At 44.1% G+C, this 6873-nt stretch overlaps 1 protein-coding gene across 10 annotated transcripts in view; it reads right to left on the reverse strand.

Moving 5' to 3' along the window:
• Positions 1-6873, reverse strand: part of BPIFC (BPI fold containing family C) — a 60850-nt gene that overhangs the window by 51778 nt on the left and 2199 nt on the right. Inside the window, exon 2 of one of the 10 annotated variants that reach the window (XM_063603425.1) lies at positions 414-476. The exons of the other annotated variants lie outside the window; for them this stretch is intronic. The gene's annotated coding sequence lies outside the window, so the exon portion shown is untranslated. The remainder of the gene's footprint in view (positions 1-413; positions 477-6873) is intronic. 10 annotated transcript variants of the gene reach the window in all.

A 6873-nucleotide genomic window follows, 5' to 3' on the forward strand; every position in this document is an offset into this window, starting at 1 on the left:
GCCTTAGCCCTCTGAGTAGCTGGAATTACAGGTGTGCACCACCAAACTTGGCTAATTTTTGTATTTTTAGTAGTGATGGGGTTTCACCATGTTGGCCAGGCTGGTCTTGAACTCCTGACCTCAAGTGATCCACCTGCCTTGGCCTCCCAAAGTCCTGGGATTACAGGCATGATCCACCGCACCCAACCTGATTGCATGAAGTTCTTATGGCTTGTCTACACTTTTCTGGGTAAGACCCGGTGACCAACTGTCCTGGTTTCCCAAGAATGCAGGATTTTCAGTACTAAAACCAGAACAGTCCTGGGAAAATCAGGATGATAAGTCAGTCTGAAAGGAACCACAGACGCTTTCACTTGGCATTGTCCATACTTCTCACAGCTTTTCAGGGGAGTTATACCTCGGGTTATACTTACTGATTTGAACTGAGTTTCCTTAGGGTAAAGTGGGGATAGAAATAGTAACTTCCTTGATAGGTTCTGGTGAAGAAAAACATAATAACACATGAGAATGTGCTATTAAAACTGTAAACTGCTGTGAAATTCTACTCATTAGCATGTGGCCGTATCAATAATGATACGGTGCAGAGACGCTCTTCATGGGATCATTTATTGTCGGTCATCATAGATGAATCCATTCATTCAATCAACGGATTTACTGAGCACCTACAATGTGCAAAGTCCTCTTCAGCAAAAAAGATGAAATTTTTGTCCACAAGGAGTTTATGTTCTAGTCGATGGAGACAAAATAAATAAGCAAACAATAAAATAAACAAAAATGTATAAATTGTGACATGTACTATGACGGAACTAAGGGAATGTTGTTGGTAAGGTGGTCTTGTTATTGGTAGAGCAATGCAACTGGGGGAGGTGGGCTTATTTTATCAGGATACCCAGGTGGGCGTCTCTGAGGAGGTGATATTTGGGCTGAGATGTGACCGTTGGAAGCCAGGCAGGCAAAGTGCTGAAAGGAAAAGGTGGAGGGAACTGCAAAGGTGAGCCAGTTTGTCTGAAATGGAGTTGGGGCAGAAGTTATGGTATTCGAGATGTAAATGGTGATGTCAGGTGGGTAGAGTTCAGGGAAGAGGTCAACTGGAAATATGAATGTCTAAGTCATCATCCAAAAGGTGGAGTTAAAGCCACAGAAATGAATGAGATCATCGCAGGCAGCTTCCCACGTGCATGTGCTACTGAAAGTGTGGAAGATGAGTTCAGGCGCTATGCAGAGAAACTCTTGAAATTGTACTGTGCATTAGAGAAAATACAGAGCTAGACATGGAAGACGAAGGACAACATGGAAGACGAAGGACAACATCAAAAGCACTATATGGAAAAAAAAAATCACAAAATACCTCTACATCTTTCTACCTTTTCCTCACTATTTTCCCCGGGTGGCAACATCAATTTCCTCCCCCGCCGCCTCTCTCCCTGCCCTTCTCCAGGGTCCGAGGTCTCCTCTTTCGTTTCTCTCCTCTCCAGAGCAGCTTCTTGGCTCCATCTTCTTCCCCTGCTCCCACCTTCACTGTCTGGCCCCTGCCCGGCCCATCCCCTGCTCATTCTCAATTCCTTTTCTCTGTTAGAAAGAAACCAACAATCGGCCGGGCGCGGTGGCTCACGCCTGTAATCCCAGCACTTTGGGAGGCCAAGGCGGGCAGATCACGAGGTCAAGAGATCAAGACCATCCTGGCTAACACGGTGAAACCCCATCTGTACTAAAAAAAAAAAATTATCCGGGCTTGGTGGTGGGCGCCTGTAGTCCCAGCTACTCAGGAGGCTGAGGCAGGAGAATGGCGTGAACCTGGGAGGCGGAGCTTGCAGTGAGCCAAGATCTCGCCACTGCACTTCAGCCTGGGCAACAGAGCGAGCCTCCCTCTCAAAAAAAAAAAAAAAAAAAAAAAAAAAAACCAACAACCGTAAAATAACAGTATCTTTCCATGTTTCCTGATGCAAATACTTTTTCTTCCTGTTACAAAAGACCTGAAAGTCTAACCACATCTTTGGTGAAAACCCCAGAATCATTGCTGTGTATTCCAGGAGTCTGCCACAAGGTAGAAGAAGGAGGATGGCTTGGATGCGAATGATGAGGAGAGACAGTGCAAGGTGTAGAGATTCGCCTTGCAGTCCTGAGGGCTCTCGCCTCCCCTGGACCTGGACCTGCGCTACCCATTCCAACGCTGGGTCCTTGAACAATTTACTTCACTTCCAGGTCTCAGAGCCATCACCTCTAAAAGTGGAGCTCACATTTACTTTGAAGAGTCATTTTGAGAATGAAATTAGACGAGGCATCACCTACGTTTTTCATACAGTATCAATAAATTAGATGCATTTCATCTATTTTTATTTAAAGTTAATAATTACAAAGATATCTTAAACAAGGTTTGTTTTTAAGAAGTATACAAAGTTCAGTTTTCATGGTATTTACTTTTTACAGTTACCCTCTATTTGGAAATTTAAAAAGTTTCCCCTTTATATAACTTTTCCCTTTTAAATAAGATTATATACATTTTAAGAAGTGGGTTGATTTATGGGAAAAAAAAGTAAATAACAGTACAGCTCACATGGGACATAGAATACTTTTTTTTTTTTTTTTTTTGAGACGGAGTCTCACTCTGTTGCCCAGGCTGGAGGGCAGTGGCACCATCTCGGCTCACTGCAACCTCCCGCTCCTGGGTTAAGCAATTCTCCTGCCTCAGCCTCCTGAGTAGCTGAGATTACAGGCGCCACCACCACGCCTGGCTAATTTTTGAATTTTTGGTACAGATGGGGTTTTGCCATGTTTGCCAGGCTGTTCTCGAATTCCTGACCTTGTGATCCACCCGACTCGGCCTCCCAAAGGGCTGGTATTACAGGCATGAGCCACCGTACCCAGTCTTAGGACATAGAATAATTTCTGAAAAAGGGACTCAAATAATTAGAGTCTAGGAAACAAAGATCTAAGAAGAGAGTGTAGCTAGTCTGTTGTCTTTTATTTGGAAGAGGCCTTAGAAATCAGCTAATTAGCCTTCCTAATTAGCTGTTTAGGGCACATTTGCCAAATTCATCTTCAGAAACATCAACAACAAAAGCCAGCAGCACCCTATCCAGTTTCACTGTTTATTTTAGCTTTCCATATTTAACAGAAGATTTGCTGGGAATGCCTGCTTCTTCAGCCTACTCACGACGGCAATCTAAAATGCAAGATTGATTATTACACTGTCAAATAGCTGACAGTGTGTTTGTCTTCGCAGATCAGGGAACACTCTTAATTAAGACTCCAAAAGAAAAATCATAAATAACTGGCTAGAAATACTTGTTCATTAAAACGAGATGTCAAGAGATAGTGTTAGGGAACTGAGCATCCCTGTTCTTGGTTTCTAGAATGTCTGGGCTATAACCATATAGAAAGAGCTAACTAGGCCGGGCGCAGTGGCTCACACCTGTAATTCTAGCACTTTGGGAGGCTGAGGAGGGCGGCTCACGAGGTCAGGAGATGGAGACCATCCTGGCAAACACGGTGAAACCCTGTCTCTACTAAAAAAAAAAAAAAAATACAAAAAATTAGCCGGGCATGGCGGCGTGTGCCTGTAGTCCCAGCTGCTGGGGAGGCTGAGGTAGGAGGATGGTGTGAACCCAGGAGGCAGAGCTTGCAGTAAGCCGAGATCACACCACTGCACTCTAGCCTGGGCGACAGAGCGAGACTCTGTCTCAAAAAAAAGAAAAAAGAAAAAAAGAAAGAGCTAACTGAAGATCAAACATTTTTGAGATTGGAGGACAAATTATATTATTCTTGCTAGGAGACAAAAGTGGGAGGGAAGAGGGATTATGTGGATATGGAGGGAGGCGCCACATAGGGCAGTCTTGGGGCAAAAGACACTGTGAGTTCCAATCGCTCATTGCCCCCAATGTTTGCGTTGGTGAAATCTGGTTAAAAGGAAACCCTAAAGAAGGATACATAGGGTAGAGAAAAATAAGAGCTAACATTTATTGTTTGTTATGTTCTGGGCACCATCCATATACGAATTCACTAAATACTCATCAAGACTGTATAAGGAACTAATATTATTTCCATTCGCTAGGTGGGACAACTTGCCTAAGCTTAGACATTACAGCTAGTAAGTTGTGGAGCCAGGATTCAGGACCCAGGTGTTCCGTTTTCAAGGATATGCCTTTTTACCACTATACTATGCTGACTTTTTAGGAAGGTCACTAAAGGGCAACACACAACCCAGGGTACGCAGAAGGTGGCAAGAGAGAAGGATGCTGTTGCTAGGCAACCCATCTGGTTTTCTGAGCTGCTAATTGAATCTGTGTAGCACAGATTTATGTGTTTGTTTGAAATAGCTAGTTTATTTCTAGCCAGAAGAAGCTGCCTGGAGTTCATGTGATTCTGAAGGTGATGAGTCATCTTACAGTTCATCCTGGGAGGGCTGGGGAGAAGTCTGGCAGAATCATCCTATCACCCAGCAGTAGCTCCTCCTCTTGTCCCTGCTCTGTCGCAGGCCACACTCCATTGATGTCTGTGTAATGATGTTTCTGGGTGGACATCAATGACTGACTCAGACTGTGACTTCTCACACCAGTCACGCTCTGGAACAGTTTAGAGCAGTGATGCTCTCTTGGTTTTGACAAATGAACCTACTCACGTCGGTTCCTTCCATTGTTACTAGTTATCTAGAAGGGAGTCACATTATCTTACTGCAGTTCAAAATGAACTTAAATTCATGCTAAAATTTAAATTCATATATGACTTTTTGAGATATGCAGGGTATTATGGAACCAAACAAACAAGATAGTGTGATATTGCTCTGAAACATCTGGGAATCAATGGTGTGAGCCCAATCCAAGTAGACCAGGATTTCCTTACTTTGGCCCTGCTGGCATTTTGAGCTACATAATTCTTGGTTGTAGGGGGCTGTCCTGTCTATTCTAGAATGTTTAGCAGGCCAGGTGCGGGGGCTCATGCCTGTAATCCTAGCACTTTGGGAGGCCAAGGCGGGCAGAACACTTGAGGTCAGGAGTTCGAGACCACCCTGGCCAATGAAGTAAAACCTTGTCTCTACCACAAATACAAAAATTAACTGGGCGTGGTGGCACACGCCTGTAATCTCAGCTACTTGGGAGGCTAAGGCAGGAGAATGGCTTGAACCCTGGAAGCGGAGGTTGCAGTGAGCTGAGATTGCGCCACCGCACTCCAGCCTGGCAACAGAGCAAGACTCCTTCTAAAAAATAAATAAATAAATAAATAACGTTTAGTAGCATCCCTACTATTAGATGCCAATAGCACCACAACCTCCTACCCTAGTTGTGACAAAATGTTTCTATACTATATCAAATATCTCCTGTCAGGCAAAGTCGCCACAGTTGAGAGCCACTGAAATACAGTATATTTAAGTATTCTGTTTAGCCCTTGCAGCAGAAAACAGCATTCCTCTCTATGATCAGATGCTAATATTCCTAATAACATTTTTCTTAACTATCCAATAAATATGTGAACACATTCTTGTGATAAAAGATTCAAATAATTACTGAAGTTTACAGATCAAATTGGGAAAATTACCGCACGCCCCGCCTCCAACTTTGTCCCTATCCCTCCCTCTTTTTATTTCTAATTTTTATTTTTTGAGATAGGGTCTCACTCTGTAACCCAAGCTGGAGTGCAGTGGTGTGATCACGGCTCACTGCAGCCTCAACCTCCCAGGCTCCAGCATTCTCCCACCTCAGCCTCCCTAGTTAGCTGGGACTATAAGTGCGCACCACCATGCTTGGCAGATTTAAAAAAAAAATCTTCTATAGAGACAGAGCTGGTCTCTAATCCAGTGGTTCTCAAGGTGGCATTTCCTCGCAGGGAATATTTGGCATCTTTGGTTCTTACAACTGGGGAGGGAGACGGTTCTACTAGCATTTTGTGGATAGAGACCATGGAAGCTGCTAAACATTCTACACACAGAACCGCCTCTTGCAACAACGACTTAAGTGGTCCAAAATGTCAATAGTGCTGAGGCTGAGAAACCCTAATCTATCCCCCACATCCTATCATAATCCCTAGTGATAGATTCACATTACAGATCTGAGCCTGCCCTATTAGTTAGTATACACCTGTCAGATTCAAGGCTTCCCACCATCTTTTGAATAGCCTTCCCTTTTTTGGGAGGAAATTCCAATATTCTACGTCTTGCCTCCCTGAGGAAGGAGTTGAGACCCCAATTCCCAGTGTCCTTTGTAGCCAGGACCCAGGTGTGGGGCCCAGACTTCCTCAATCAGACATCCCTATGAGCTTTTGATGTGGAAGTGAGCAAGGTGAAGAAACAGGTTCTTTTGGAAGTTTGGCATTATGTAGGAGGCTGCAAAAGCATGTGGGATTTGATGTTAACAGTGGCAGTGGCAGCCATTCCCCAGTGAATCCCAGCAGTTGTGATGGCAATTTCCTCCAGCAGCAATCCCAGTCTTAGTATTTTCCTCATCAGGCCAGTTTTCAGCTTGGTTCTGAGCTTCATTCTGGGAAGCTTAGCCTGGGGCCACTTCTCCATCCTCCCTAGAATTCCCTGAGCTGTACAGCATCCTTTTATTACACACCTTTTCTGCTTAGTCAGCCAGAGTCAGCTTCTACTGCTGAAAATTAAGAACCCTGATAGTAAAGACTCCCTGCTAAAAACTGTCTAGCGGCTTCCCATACATTCTAGAATATGTCCCAAACCCTGTGCTTAGCCCAAGGCTCTTCTTTATCTGGGATGTACCTATGCTGTCCATCACTCTGGTCACACAGAGTCATCTTGGTCCTGGCACCATTCCTCATTGCTCACTACTAAAGAATCCTACGGGCATGGCAAACCTCCTCTATGTACCCTCTTAAAACCAAAATGTATTCAAACACCCATGCTAACATTCTTAAATATCTGCT

This window comes from Pan paniscus, chromosome 23 (assembly GCF_029289425.2).
Source record: "Pan paniscus chromosome 23, NHGRI_mPanPan1-v2.0_pri, whole genome shotgun sequence".
Taxonomy (NCBI): domain Eukaryota; kingdom Metazoa; phylum Chordata; class Mammalia; order Primates; family Hominidae; genus Pan; species Pan paniscus.